The sequence below is a fragment of the Cupressus sempervirens genome, chromosome 5, assembly GCF_028749045.1.
Source record: "Cupressus sempervirens isolate cs-2001-9-10 chromosome 5, ASM2874904v1, whole genome shotgun sequence".
Taxonomy (NCBI): domain Eukaryota; kingdom Viridiplantae; phylum Streptophyta; class Pinopsida; order Cupressales; family Cupressaceae; genus Cupressus; species Cupressus sempervirens.
In genome coordinates, this window is record NC_143122.1 from 13849684 (window position 1) to 13866113 (window position 16430).

The 16430-nt window shown below is 32.3% G+C and overlaps 1 pseudogene; it reads right to left on the reverse strand.

Moving 5' to 3' along the window:
• Positions 1–1801: 1801 nt before the first annotated feature.
• Positions 1802–3175, reverse strand: LOC149554370 (AP2-like ethylene-responsive transcription factor At1g79700 pseudogene; annotated as a pseudogene).
• Positions 3176–16430: the final 13255 nt, after the last annotated feature.

The following is a 16430-nucleotide window of genomic DNA, read 5'->3' on the forward strand; positions in this document are numbered from 1 at the left end:
GGACCTCCATCAAAAAAAATATCTATAATATTTTCAAATATTTTTCTCAATCTAAATTGTTCTTCATACTTTATGTGTAATTATGCATCTATAAAATAAAATTTAAGGAAAACAATTTTTCTCATTCATATTATTTTTCATTACATGTGTAATTATGCAACTTATATCTTTGTAATAAAACAAAGTATATAATTGAAGAAATTCAAAAGAAATTTTTGCATGGTCCAAAGCATTGGAAAACTTCAATGTCTTACATCTTAGTTGCATGTTCATTTTTAGGATGCAAATTAGAGCAATGAGGGCAATGGCTGTGCAGATGACTAAATTCTTGTCTATCATTGCATTCACCAATGCATACCAAGTATCTCTTCGACACAATCATTTCCCTGTGACCAAAGCTAAATTGGATTTACAATGTTGTTGCCCCTTAAATAGCCCTTACAGATTATCTTGTAGTACATACCATGTTTTACAACTGCTTGATAAACACAATAATCATGAAATAATACCTCTCTTTGTTCTTTGTTGCTCTCCTTTCTTTGTCAAGGTCAATGGGTGATGGAGCAAATCTGCACCCATAGATCTATCATTTAAGTTAAGATAACCTAGATAAGATTGACTTCATTAAGAGTATGATGTTTAACAGGATAATTATTAAAAGATTATTTTTTTTAATGTTGAGAGCAATGTTGAGATCAATGTATCATAATAATTCATATATTTAGCGTACAATAGACAAGAGACCTACAATTGATCCCCAACAACAATTGAGAACACTTCATAGAAATGAAAGTGGCAAATTTTTTACTCTATTTGTATCATTTATTGTATTGAAATTTCAATCTTTTTTAATATGAAAAAAGGAGCAAACTCTATTATTTCTTTTTTCATTCTATTTTGTTTTCTCATCAATTTGATTGTTAAATTTATTATGTGTCCGTGAATTAATTGTTCATGCAATCTATAACATAATATTGAGTGGAGAAGTTTATTTGTTCGATAGATTTGCAATTTTATGAACATGAAATCCACCAATAGTAAGTTGTGTTAAGGAATGATGGTGTTGTATAAATATATTTTTCCAAGTGAATGATTTTTTTAAACTTTATAAAATAAGATAATTGAGGTCTACAAAACATAAGAGAGCTTTTAAGAAGCCTAATTTTATGCATCTTGGACAATGAGATGAATAGAGATAATTTAATTTCATATTTATCAACTCTCAAGATTGAAACATATTGACACAACATAAGCTTTAACTTTTATAAAACCTAGAAAAGTTTATGTGTGACCATCTTTTCATATAGAAGTTTTCATAATTACAGATTTGCAAACTTCATGTAAATAATTGAAATTATAATTTTTGTGCATATGATATGTAAAAACTCTAAATATAAAAAATAATGCTGATCTATATAAAATTGTTTATAAAATCGAATTTAAAATTATTAAAATAAGTCATCTAAAGTTATCTTACGCATGAACAATTCATAAGTTACCAACTTACCATCTGTTAGTGATCTCGATTGTTTTTCTAAAACAATAATTGAAATGGCTCGGTATGCTCAACCAATATAGACAGATCCTAGTAATATGTATATAAAATTGATAGAACTTGTTTAATCGTTCTTATATTTGTTTATTTTTCAAATTTACATTCGAATATACATCGCTTAGAAAACCAATTTTGGATCAAGGACATGCTTGTTTGATCAGGGTCAAACCGTGCAATCCCAATGAAAGTAAATGGGTTATCAAAAGCATAAGAAAATGGTGTTTTTTTATCAGGGTGGGCAGAAATTTATGGAAGAGTATTCAACAACACCTTGCAGTTATGATCAGATGTTAAGGAAAAATCTCGACCTTCCACTGCCGTTTCTTCCACCATCATTTTAAACAGAGATGACTGCAGGAGGAGATTCAAAGCAGACGTTGTAGAAGAGGATGGTGTGTTGATTCTTGGGATTGTCTTGCATGAATTGTGTTGTATGGATTCTTGAATATGCTTAGGAGTACATAAAGGATTCAGCCATCTCAGCTCAAAGTTTGTGACGGCATTGAGTCCTGATCTGTACCGTATGGCTGCCTCTTCTTGTGTTCCTGCAAGTTAGCAAGCAGAGTTTTAGATTTGGGATATCCAAAATTCTCAAATATAAATAGAAACATTGGATGGTTTTTTTTCAAGCTCTGAATTGTTTATGTAGATCATTTGAAACCTGGTTGTTAAGAAGTACGTTTTCAGATTATCTATCAAAGTAATGATATTGCTATCAAGATTCAAATTGAGTCAAATTTATTGATTCTAATTGGTTCACAGAACCTATTTCTCATGAGAATGAATAGATTAACATTTAACATGCATTGGATCTAGGTGATGCTCATCGAGATGAAGCAAACAGACTTCCTGGCCACCCAGTACTACTCCAGCTTGAACGTGCTTAACTATAAAGTTTCCTCCAGATTTAAACCCGATCTGCTTACAACCCAATTACAAAACCCACACCAAGTAAAAGTAGTTGTTATGCCTTCTCCTACTTATCTATCTAAATAAGTCAAGATTCGGGACTTTAATATAATTTGAAATCACTCACTTGAACAAATAAAAATCTAGAATATGGTACACCCTACCAATTCTACCCTTCCATCTACCAATCTGTTGGCGCCTCACGACCCCATGACGGTATTTTGATAGACCTCGATAGAAACCACTGCTTCTTCTTCGAAGAGACGCAAGATATTCCTCTCTTGAAACATTCTCCATTGCTTGAAGATCAGTAACATAGTCTGCCAAGGGAAAGTTTGTGATAGTTCCTGCTGTTCCAAAGTACTTGAGAAGTGCCAGATCGTATGCTCTTGCAGCCGCTTTCTCTTCATCAAAAGCGCCAATAAAAACTTGTTTCCCTTTCTTCTTTTGGGTTTTATTCCAAGAGCTCTTATCCCACAGCTGAGCTTCGTATCGCCCTGTCCATTTGTGCCTGCTCACTCCCTTGTAAATGGAGCTCTTTCTACCAGAGGCCATCTTGGGAATCATATGCAGCGCTTCCCTCATTCTTCTTATATCCTTTGTGGCAGTCATTCTGTGATGATCATCATTCTCTTTCACCTCTTCAACCGGATGATGATGATGATGATGATGATTATGAAGGACCTCTCCTACAGCTTCATAAGAGTCCATTGTGCTTAACGAATGATTATGATCTCTTCTGCATAATGAAGAAGGCACTGGCAGTGATGATTTTATAAGTCCAAACAAGTGCGATGGAATCGTCGCCGTATAGGCGGAGAGCACATTCAGCTCTCTTTATCTGGCTGCCGGCGTAGGGAAAGACAAAAGCAAATGCATGGCAGCTCTCGAATATTTTGTCTGAATGGGAGGAATAAGATAAGAGATGAATACATGAGCGTTCCTTACAAGAGTTGCTTTTTTGTTTTCCTAGTTAATGGCTCTCGCTCGTTTGATTCCATTGCACACCACCAAACAATAAACGACCGTGACGGACCGTCTTCCATTTTTACTTGTTTTTTACTTCAGGATTTCTTCACCGCGACCACATTACATGACTTTTATATTTATATTTACTATCATGTTTTCTTTATTACACATTAAAAAAATTATTGTTAAGTTATTTTTCCAATCTTGGATTACAAACACGTAAATATTTTCATAATTGAAAAATATTTCTTATATTCTTAGAATACTAATATAAATTATATGTGTAAATTGAAATTTTAATGTTATTTTTTATCATTTTCTACATAGACAAAATAATAATTTTGTTTTACATTCTAGGTCATCAAGAATACAACTAAAAAATAAGCTATAGAAGTTCATTTATGGTATGTTTGGTTGCTCGAACATGAATAGGAAATTAAGAATATGTTTTCTATTTTATGTATGGTGCACCAATTGGAATGGGGAATATGAGTACATATTCTCATTTTGCCCCTAAAACGAGCCTATGTATATTCCAAAAAATAGTTGTTATTGGAATAGTCATTCATATATGTCTGCAAGCAAACAGACCTTTAGAACCACCAAATCACCTTTCCAATGTTTTGATCATTTCTATAAAGGAATTACTTAACCCTGTTCAAATCTAGTTTAGTTTTTACTTCACTTGCATAGCATAGGGTGCAAGGGAATTTTGTAGACATGATAGATTATTGTACTATGTGAGACTGATTTAACGCAAATAATGGGAAGAGAGTAGAGGATTAGATATGTTTAAATCAAATTTTAGACATGTCTATCATATGTCTAGTTCTTATTGTCATTAGTTATAAAGTTTTAGCTACCCCAACCTTTAATATATATAAGTCGATTGACAGTATGTCTCGAAAAAATAAAGATCAGCATTTACATGTGAGCAGCCCTAGTGTAGCATCTTTATGGGAGAATTTTAACAACCATTCACATATTGAAACATTATTACATAGTAAAATCCAAAATCATATATGAAGTGCCAAGTAGATTTGGCTCATTATTAATGATAAGGTGAAGAGGAACTTAAATACAATCCAAAAAGACTTAAAGAATTTGTTGGATAAAATTTATTGAACTTATTAGGAGTTTTTCTTAGATATACATTTATATTATTTAATGGATGAAGTTAAATGGTTGGCAGTGATAGCATGAGCCTCTAGAATTGAAGTGTGCACTTGGCATTCAACTACTTTTGTTGGTTCCTCTAATTTATCTAATAATTAGATGAGTTAATCCACATATGACTTCATTCAATATGTTAAGTGAAACAATCTAACCTTTAAGAATAGAAAAACATAATGTTGTACTCAATGCATAGCATGCTTCTAGTTAACTGCAAAATATTTTAATCAAAGCAATTCTTACAATGCATTGAAATGAAGAAACGAGAAAATTAATGTAAATTTAAAAAGAATAATGAATACTAAAAAAATCTTAATAAAGAATTTTAATTTACATTTTCTCAAAATACCTTTGTTATAGTTTTTTTAGATATTTTTCTTAATATAAATTTCTCTTTCACGTTCTATACATAATTATCTACAAAGTAAACTAACTATCACATCCATTTTATATTCATCTGTATTATTTATAATTATTTACACTTTAAAGAGGTGTAGCTTAGTAATAAACACAAAGTGTATAATTAAAGGGATTCTAAAGGATTTTTCCCATGGTCCAAAATATTGTCTAAAACCCCAATGTCCTACTTGTAAGTTGCATGTTTCCCTTTAGAAAATGATAGCTAAAAGCTTATCCAAATTAAAGTATTAAGACTAACAAATAAATAATGCTACAAGATAGAATATGTTTATAATTGTCCCTTGGCCATAAATGGGCCATGACCATGCCTAAATTGAATTTCTTAATGCAAATTTACTTGTGGGAAATGATTAAAACCTGCTCTTAACCCATTAACTATCCCTGCAAGATATCATGCCCTCTATGTCATGTTTCACACAAGAATCAATAAACAGTACACTTATCAAGGCCACCAAGGTAGTCTCTTATGTTATTTCTCCCAGAACAAGAAGGGTTTATATCTGTTTCAAATATGATTCTAAAGAAAAGTTGATCTTCTTCCTAGAGATGTCCCCAAATACCACTTTGCAGTATATGTTGGCAGTAAAAGAAGCAGGTTTGCAGCCCCAAAATATTATTTGAGTCACCCTTTGATCCAAAAAATAGATGGAAAAAGTTGAGGAAGAGTATGGATTGGATCACCATTTGGGACTAACCATCCCTTGTGAGGGGATTGCCTTTGAGTATAAAATTGCTCTTCTTGAAAGATAAGTTCAAATACTGGATAGTTGGGTGACAAATGAGATGATGAGTTTCTTCACTAATACAAGCCCATGTATAGCAAGTATACTAATTATTAGTTCTTCTCTATTGTTAAAAAAAGACTGATCAGGCAATTTGCTAATTTATTGAGATGACTTCTTTAAGAGTGATAATTTAATTGGGTCATCATTGAAGGATTATGCTTGGAATGTGGAGAATCATGTATAGCAATAGTTTATGTATTTAGTCTTAGTCTTAAAGTGGTTACTTTTGTTCTAAATCTGATTTGGTACACCAAAATGAGAGTTAAAAATAAATTTCTATTTCAGTTGGATTGCCACAAACAAATGTTCCCTTAATGTATTGAGATTTGATTTTTGTATGGTGTATGGCAATGTAGTAAACCCTATATTTCTTCTGAGTTTCCATTTTGATCATTGTTTAGCCTATTGTATATGTAGTCCTTTCTAACTTATATTCTTGATCAAACAAAACATAGTTTTCTTATATCTTATTTACCTATAGAGGATAGCATTCTAAGTTCTTATCCCACTATAGTATTCTTACAGACCCTTTTTCATCTTTTGTGAAATCTCTAATGATCGTGAATGTGTCCCTCAAATTAAGAGCACCTCTTCACCCTACTAAATTAAATTCACATAAGTTATAATTCATAGTCTAACCATTAGAAGTTGTATGGTTTAGTGTAGTTGAATGAAGTTATATTTTCAAAAATGTGAAATGATCATTAAAAATGTAGAGAATAAATTTAAAAATTATAGATGATAATAAAACTTAAAAATTATATAATACAGATGAGAAAAAATAGAGGAAAAACTTTTGTTAAAATGGGGATTTGGACCAGAAAATAATAAAAAATTTATATTACTATGAATAAAAATCAGAAATCAAAAAATAAAGCTTCCACAAATAGCCTATAAACTAATTACATTAAGAATAACTTGATATAACATTTTCTCTAAACTTAGCTTATTTTAAAAATAATTATGTAGAGGGTCTATTAATGGGCCTTCGAGGGTTGATCATCAAAAAAGAAAGGGAAAGTTATTGGAAACCACCAGAGGAAGGATGGATAAAAATAAATTTTGATGGGGTTGCTCGAGGAAAACTTGGTATATCAGATTGTGGATGGATAGCACAAGATCATGAAGGTAACTATGTAACATTTGTGGCTAAGCAATTAAGGGATGGAACCAACAATGTGGCAGAATGTTAAGTAGCCAAGGAGGCTCTAGCGCTAGGAGTTACATTGGGTATCCATTGAGTGTGTCTAGAAGGAGATTTGGAGATTATTATAAATGGAATCAAGAAAGGGAAGATGGAGTTTTGGCATCTTGGAAAGCACATTAGCCAAATAAATTGTATGTTGATGGAGTTTGAGGACTTTAGGATATCACATGTTTATAGGAAGGCAAACAAGGTGGATGATAAGTTGGCCAACTTGAGAGTGAATGTCTCTTTTGGGAACTAGCATCAAATTTTTGAAGACTTTAGGTTTCTCAATTTGGAATAAGGATGTAGTGCATTGAAGTGGCTTCATGATCAAATGCCTCTCTTTTGAAGGAGTACCTCTCAATTATGAATTTTAACCCTCCGTTTAAAGGACACTCATGAGGAAGTTATCCCCTAGGCGTGACAGAGGATTCACAATCATTAATTAGAAACTCTTGAAGTGTGGGCTTCCAAATCTTTTGAGGGTATGATTTTAAGAAGGGAGGGGTCTTTTTTTAGTAGGGGAAGTTGTAGAGTAATCAGAGATGGATGATCTAATTTTTAGGATGTAGACAATTATATGCTAAGTGCAATTACATAACAGTGTACAAATACTTAACGTTTAAAGTATAATTGAAAAGGCATTAAATATCAAAATAACATGATCAATAGAAAGAGAGTTATATCACCAGAGATAGATAGGAGGGAGGGGGAGAGAGAGAGAGAGAGAGAGAGAGAACCAATTTGATTACGGAGTTCATCTAATCTAAGCGGACTACGTCTCTTGGTCTAGCTCAACTGAGTGATCAATGTATTATTGATGATACCAAAGTTGATTTACAACATATTGTAGTCCATCCACAAAGTCATCATACAAATCTTGACTCAAACCACCTTGCATACAAGCCCTCAAAGGCACAAGATTGGTTTCTAAAAAGCAAGAAAAACTTTGATTAAAAGGCTTTACTAGAGTGATAGATTACCATTACATCATCTCCTCCTTCAAGAATTCTTCTTGATTAGAGAAACACTCACATTCCTCTTGGCATCAATTGAATCAAATGCAAATGCATCCCAAATGCTTACATAAGCCTCTTTCTATACATAAAAGTTAGTCAAAATAGGCCAAAACCTCCAAAACCATAAAACCCCTATTTAAAAAATATTATCTCATCAATATCCCCTTTATAAATTCTACTTAATTTACCACCGTACAATTTAAAGGTTTGGTTTTAAAACCTATCCTTATTTTACTAAGGATAGGTGAGATAAGGAATAGCTTAAATTAAACTTCCATTGAAATAGTTTTAGCGTGCTCATCAAGAGGAAGTTTAGGGAGCATGTGGTCAGGAGTTCAACTCCCAACAACCACATTTATTCCTTTAAATGGTATATTTTTTGATAAGTTTAAAATGTTTCCCATCTCCTTTAATTAATAAATGAAGTGTATGGTCTAGCAGTGAAAGTGGAAGATTTGGGGTAAGGTGGTTATGAGGTCAAATCCCCTCCAAAAAAATTTACATGCTAACTTCCAATGTGCCATGTTAGTATGCTAATGTCATCAGGATAACATTTTTTTATCTAAAATTCAAATTGTCATAACTTCCATACACATACTCTATTTTCGATGAAATGAACGTCATTGGAAAGCTCTAGATGAGCTCTTCAATTTGAAACCCATTGTTGACCACTTTTGAGATGGTCAAACTTTCACCTTTTTGATGGCCTATATACCTATTTTGACCAAAACTTTGACTTGCTATAACTTGAGCAAACGAACTCATTTTGAGCCCATTCAAGTTGAATCAGGTTCATGTTGACAAGTTATATAATCTGGCACTACTTCTAAGAGAATTTGGAACACTTTATTTCTTAGTGGTAGATCCACTTGGACCAATGGAGACCAACTTTTCTTTGGAATCAGACTATCAAACTCTGGTATACGAAGGGAGGATTGTAGCGAGGCATTTTAAGAGCATCTTTCTTTTTTATGACCAGGGATTCATAAGTGGTATCATGGAGATGTTAGGCTTGGAATATTTGGACACCTACTAGAGTAGAAGGTCCAACCTAGATATAGCATCCCTCTTTGTCGCTCTTGCTCTATTACTTGGAAAGACAAAAGAGGAAGTCCATAGGGTCATTACTACATGTTTGGACCCACAATGGTTGTTGGGGATAGATGATGTTATTAACAGAGCCGTGTTGGATGTTGGGCTGGAAATGAGATAGGAACTATAGAGATTGATTGGGGGAGGTGATACCTCGCTGTAACCTTTGGTCATCTAGTATTTTGTAACTCCTCAAGGGGTGCCCTTTCCAAAGTAATAGGAGGGAGGAAGGTGGTAAATTTTTTTTAGGAGAAGATCTGGGTGTTGGACGATGAGTGGAGAGGTTTTAATATGAAGATGACACCAAGAAAAAGTGTGCGACCAACAAAAGAACCATTGAGACACCAACTAGTAAGGGAACGATGTGGTGTTACAAGGGATTCCATGAGGGAAGGAGCTTGTCTTGATGTGTCTTTGGCAAGGAAGGCGAGCACGAGTGATACTAGTAGGAAGAGGCGATCAATGGAGGATGATTGTTCCATCCCAAATTTTACAAAGCAAGATGCTACAAATTGGTTCAAGAACTAAGTGTGTTGGTCCCATTTTTGGATGACTAGTAGCTTCTCCATGGCATGTGAACACTTTTTTTTTATTCTAGGATGGACTATGTTTGTGGGTGTTAATGCCCTTAGTATGTATGTTTTGACTTTAATGTTAAAGGGGGAGGGTATTTAGGAGGACTTTTGAGATTTTGGCCACTTTACACTTTGGCATACTTATGTAAGCATTATCTTCTTATAATCAATACAAAAAATTTGTTACATATCAACAAAAATCATGTAGAGAGGCATATACAATGGCAGCAACAAATACACTATGGGAATATGTCAAGGAAGCTTTTGTATAAGGAAAAAGGAATGGATGGTTGTTACAAATGAAATTAAATATTAAAATTGAAATAAAAATATAAAATTTCATTTGATCATATGAATTAACCAATAACCATTAAAGACATCCTTTTAGGATTTATATAACATGTTTTAAAACCAACTATATATCATCTAAATTAATGTGCTAACTTTAGTTTATTGCAATGACCTAATATGATTATTAGGCCTCCCTTAACAAAGGAACATGATTTATAATGCCACAAATTCCTCAACAAAGACTTGGAACATCTTCTAAATATTCCAACAACACATAAACTACATTTGTTAGTGTCTAAACCCCTTTCAACTACGTATTCAACTCAATTTTCATCAAAACCCTTAAGGACACCTAGGTCTGCCACATAGAGATGTCAGGCCCTAAAATTTCCAAAAACTAGTTGACACCTTACAAGTCTAATACAAAACCTCCAAAATCATAAAATAAAATTTTCAACCTAAATTTCCATTGGAAATCAAAAAAGATTCAACCATAGAATATCAAGATTTTATGCATTTCTTCTTCAAAACCCTAGTTTTGAGGGTTTCAGACATACACCCAATAAATTTCTTATAACTTGCACAAATGAGAATGAAACCCCACAAAACCAATGCCAAAATGAAGGTAACTCAAAATTTTATCTAATTATACATAATTCTTTATCATTTAAATTTGTGTGACATCGAATAATAGATCTAATTGCAAGAAAACATGAAATTCTAAATGTTTTATTAGGTGGTAATTAAAAAATCATCAATAAAATCATTGCCTTGACCCAAAGAGGCATAAATAGATATGTGGAAACAATTTCAACCTAATCTAACCTTTTTTTAACTAAATGACCATTTGATTCAATAATTGTACTCTGATGTTCAAAATTTACAAAAGTTGCATTTGCAATTTTGTAACTTTTGACATTTGTCATTCTAGCAAAATTATGATCTTTTCTACATCAAATGTATGCAAAAGATGGCTCAAAAGACTCAAAAATGTCACTCCAACACTATCCTTTCATATTTGACCACTTTGACCAATTTTAACATGTCAAGTCCCAAACAGCCTCACACAAACAATTTGGCTAGTTGGCCTTAAAAAATGACTCCATGAGTCTACAATTGACATCAAAATAGTCCTAAAGATCTTATTACATGATTGAACATCAAACTAAATACTAAATATCTCAATAGGACCCTTTGTAAATTAATTCTAGACCCTTAAAGCTCTTCATTAAAGCAATAGTTGAGCCTTAAAGGCCTGATAAGATCCTTAGAGCCTAGGAAACTAATTATTCTCAATTTATATAAATTAATCTAGTACCAAAGAAATTTGATTTGAAACTATAAAGATATTTATTTTTATGTGGAATTAAGAAGTAATGTACAATATAATGTTGAGATGTATTATTGCATTCTTAAAATATTTATAGTTTATAACAAAAAAAATTGATTGATAAAAAATAATAAATTAATTTTTTGTATGTTAATAATTATTATAATTACTTTTATATTTTTTAAATTACAATATATTAAAATTTATTTATATGAAATAAGTATTCCATAATTTATTATATGATTCCCTAACAATAAATACATACATGATAGTAGGTTTATTGGCAACAATATCTAAAAGTGTAATTGAAGAGTCAATATATACACCCATAAATATTTGTGTCAACCAAACACTCCATAATGTGATTTAAGAAAAAATATGGAAACGTGTAATATTTGACCAAGAATACTATTAATGTAAGTGCACATCAACTATTCATCAATATAGAAAAAAATTAAATATATCATGTTTTTTTATAGATAATTTTCAACTATGTATTTAAAATATCTTCAAAATACTAATTTTAAGTTCAATATTATGACCATTTTAAAACATAGAAAAGAAATGCAAATAATGGGTTTGATTAATTCGCATTAAGATTTTATATTTTAGACCAAATCACTTACGAGGTAAACCATTATAGTTTTTCAATAAAAGCATCAATGTAATAAGGGGTTGACCCTTACAAAATCACAACCTAAAGACATCAAAGAAAACAACACATTAAAAGGGGTATTGGATTTTTCAAGTTGAGATCATTAGTGGCTCACAAATAGCACAGTAATAGTAAAAGTGTCATGTTGGACTTGATATAAGATACAAAACAAAAATGGCACACTACCATAAAGGATATTAGCCCTCCTTAAGAGTGAGAGAAACTCACTCACCATTTGTGAAGAAGAAAGTAAGTTTAAGGAGCTACTTTTTAACATTAGCAGACAACTATCTAGGTAATATTGTCTTCAAGAAATAGGAGTAGAGCTAATAAAATTGGTAGTTTTTAACATTATGGATAGATTGTTGAGAAAGTTGTGTAGTGCCAGCTAAACATTAGAGAAAAGGAGTAGAAGTAAAAGAAGGATCATTATGATCAAAGGGGGTCACATTAGTAGGAGAAGGAGAAGAATTATCATGTACAACCCTATTTACAATAACAATATCACCCACATTTGTAACGCAACTTTCATTGAATCATCATTTTTGTACAACTTTCCATCAGAAAAGAATCATTAGTTGGGATGGTTAAAATTTCATCATTAGCTTCTTTCCACCAAGTGACAAGCCTATATAGTACAAGAGAAGATGATTAGTCGCCAAGTGACCTATCAAAAAATATCGACGACATTAAAATGGGATGCCCTCATAATCAACCACTTAATTCCATAACTTATCGCCCACCATGGGAAACATATTTCTAGGGAGAGATAGACATATCGATGTTTCCTAAACTATGTAGGTAGAGAGACCCATATAAACTATAGTCTCCTCCAGCTCTATAAGACAACCCATATTTTGTTTGTGTCCCCAGAATGAGAGTTTTCCCAAAACTAGAGGTGAAGATAAGGGAGATGAACTCGCACTAGATGCATGCTAAGTGGATTAGCATGTGGTTAAAGGAAATTGTCTAGATTTTGACAATAGAGAGTGAGTCCCCCAAACCCATAGCTTTCTTAACATTTGATTATGCACTTCAAAATAAATTTTAAAAAACAATAAAAACCCCCTTGCACAAGGGAAGGGTTTGATATTATGAGGGACGAAATGTTTCCAAAAATACATTCAAATATTATTATTGATTAAAAACTTTTTTTCTTATATTTTATGATCCAAACATATGTCTTATATAAGCTTCAAGAATGTACTTTTGTATCCCCTTATTTAGTTAACCATAAAACTAATTAGTTGTCCATAAAAAAACCAAATTTAAAACAGTTTTCCTAAATTTCTTACTGAATATATTGTTGACTTTTTCCAAAATATCAAAATTGATTTATCTAATATTATATTTGATGAAATTTGTTCTTAATATTTTTTTAATGTTATTTTTTAAAAATATCAAAACTAGAGCTATTTGTAAAAAAGTCTCAAAATGAGTGGAAGGCTCTACAAGTTTGAATGTTATGCAAGTTTCCCTATGTGTATCTTTTTTCGTAGCTTTATATTTTGCATACCTTTATTAGGGTTTTCATGCATTTGGGATTTATTGTGAGCTTTTTTATTTTTATTTTTAAAACAACTTTGACCACTCCTAGCACAACTACTATTTTTGTTCCCAAAGTGTTTCCTTCTAGTGTTAATGGTTCATCCTCTAAGAAAGCATCTAAAGGAATTTGTTCCCAAGGTCTTCAATTAGGAAAGTCTACTACTTTAGATGTCATTTTATTGATTTCTAATTTTTTTGATCAAGCATGTAAATAGTTATTATACTCTCATATGATAATTTGTTTGTTGAATTCATTTTGAAAGTGTGCTCAAGGATTGGGTTTCCAAGCCTTAGGTCCCTCATAGGATTCACCTCAACGAAGTCCAAATTCTCACTAAATGATTTTTCCTTTTTTAGTTTGGTAACCCTAAACATATTGACGTCATTCTTTAAAATGGCCCCTAGATAATCTATAACTCTTTGTATATTTTCCAACCATGGTCCAAAGACTTTCAAGTCTCTAATAATAAGAAATTTAAAGTCCCTATGTAGGTCAAATTCTTGGGTTTTCATTTACCCTATTGGCCTCTTAGCCAACATTGTTCAATCTCTTGGTCATATCATTTATTTGGAACCTAATTGATTTTATCATATCATCCCCCAAAACCTTGTTTGTGTCAAATTTGATATTTCCTAGGACCTTCATGAGTCCTTCAAAATTCAAGTTGGTTTTAATTATTTTTCTCATATTTGAATTTACCTAATATTTTTTTTTATGTCATTTAAAAGACCATATAATCAAATATTGCTACTTAGTCATCTCTGAGCATAGGGTTGTGTCAGAGGCACCAGTGGTATTAAAGGAACTTGTTACTCCTTGCCCCTTGGACACTCCAAATGATGAGGAATCTAGACAATTATGGTTTGCAAGGATAAATACGCCACGTCCAAACAGGTTACTCCATCTCCTCCATCTTTGACAGCAAAGGTTGTCAATTTTCTTTCAAACCCTATTTCTCTAGGAATTGTACCACCTCTTCAAGAGTTAGAAAAAAACCACCCACCATCTTCTATGACTCCTCTGGTTCCTTCCATTTGGGCTTCATCCTCAATGGATAACAGTGATTCTCTTCATCATTGTTCTTGCAACCCTTCTAAGTATGATGAATTTGATGTTGTCAAAGCCACAAAGAAACATATTTGTCTAGGGGATCTTTATCGACGTTTTAACTCTAAGTTGACCTTCTTGCATAACATTTTCTCCTCTCTAGGAAATGGGCTGGGGGAATAATGAATGATTTTTTTTGGTGAATTTTAATTTTGGGAATGGTTGAGGTCTAACTGACCTCCTCACATATATTTAGTCTAATATGTGCAACATTGATTTCCTTAGCTATATTTTCTTTGCCTTCAAAATATTAAGATTGTTTTCCTTTTTTCTCTACCTATAAAGTGATTTGGCCTCAGATACTAATATTCTCATCTTCACATGAAGTTGATAAAGGATGTTTTGTTACTTTGTTGTTTCCATGTTGGCATAAGTTTGTTCTCTCTATGCAGGGAACTCTTTCCATATGCTAGTGTGGGTTTTATTTAATAGTAATAACCATTTTTTAGGTGTTATTGATCATTATGTTCCCAATGACTCTCCTAAAAGAGCTTATGTTTGGTTGTGGATTGTTGATTCATTACTACGTGCAACTTGGATATTGTGTGGTGATTTAATATGGTTGAGGTGGCTTCTAATAACAATGACATTTCACCTTTTTATATGCCAGTTAGTGAGAGGGAATCCTAGTTTTATTTGAACAATAAATTGGGCCTCTATGACCACAACTTCAAATGTCACCGCTCACATGTGGTCTTGAATACTTGGTGTGATTTTTGGGAGGGGACTAATAGATTAGTTAAGAGGCTTGATCATGCTATGGTCTCCTCAAATTCTATTTTTTCATTTTGGGACTTCTCAAGATTTAATGGCTATGTCTTTATCCAATGTGACATTGTCATACGACTTTCCCATTAAATTTTATATTCAATGGACAACTCACCAACCATGTTCCTCTTCACCAATTTTTTTCTCAACACTTCATTCCTTTACCTCCCATCACTTTGGCCCACATAAGGAGTTTTTTAAACTTTCAACCAAGACCAACTCATTTTTCAAGTTTGATTGAGTGGTGGAATGTAGCAATTTTTGGGACCATGGGTTTTTTTATTTTCTTTGGAAAACAACTATCCATTTGTCATCAATCCAATGCCAAGAATACCAAGGAATTATGTGTATCTATTGATAAAAAAGTAATTTATTTTCCTCTCAACTATATATTAAGGTGGTTGAGCTTTGTCTTGTAAAGAAGTTGATTACAACTACTATGCTAGAGGAGCTCAAGTTAAAACATATCTTCACTGGCTTAGATGGATCATTTTACTAAAGAATAGTTTTTTGCACTCTGTCCTAAGCATTTCATTTAGAGATTAAAATGAGTAAGGAAATGTTATACACATTTAACTTTTGGATATTCTTCAAGCATTTATAGCTCATTCAAAATAAGCTTTTGCAACTTAGGAATCCACTCCTTCCCAACAAGCTCTCACAAACTATTTAGTTTGTATCCCCAGTCACCTTTTTCTTTGCCAAGTAGTATTTTATGAAAAACTATTGTATATGAAACACCTAAGAGAGGCTTCCTTCTCAATGGTTGATGACAAAGATCTTGGATGTGATGGTTCCTTGTTGAATTCAACAAACCCTTATAGGACAACTTAGGGAATGATTTATACGATGTATATTTAGAATAAATTCATATTAGCTCTTGTTGCCCAGTTATAAAATTGTTTCAATTTTATAAGCCATGGTTAATTTTTGAAACTTGCCTGGTTTTAAGCTTTAAATTGGACATTTTATCTCTGAATTTTTTTGAGTTTCTAAATCTTCATGCCTTTGGCTCATTCCCAGCTCTGCATAGCACTTGAAATT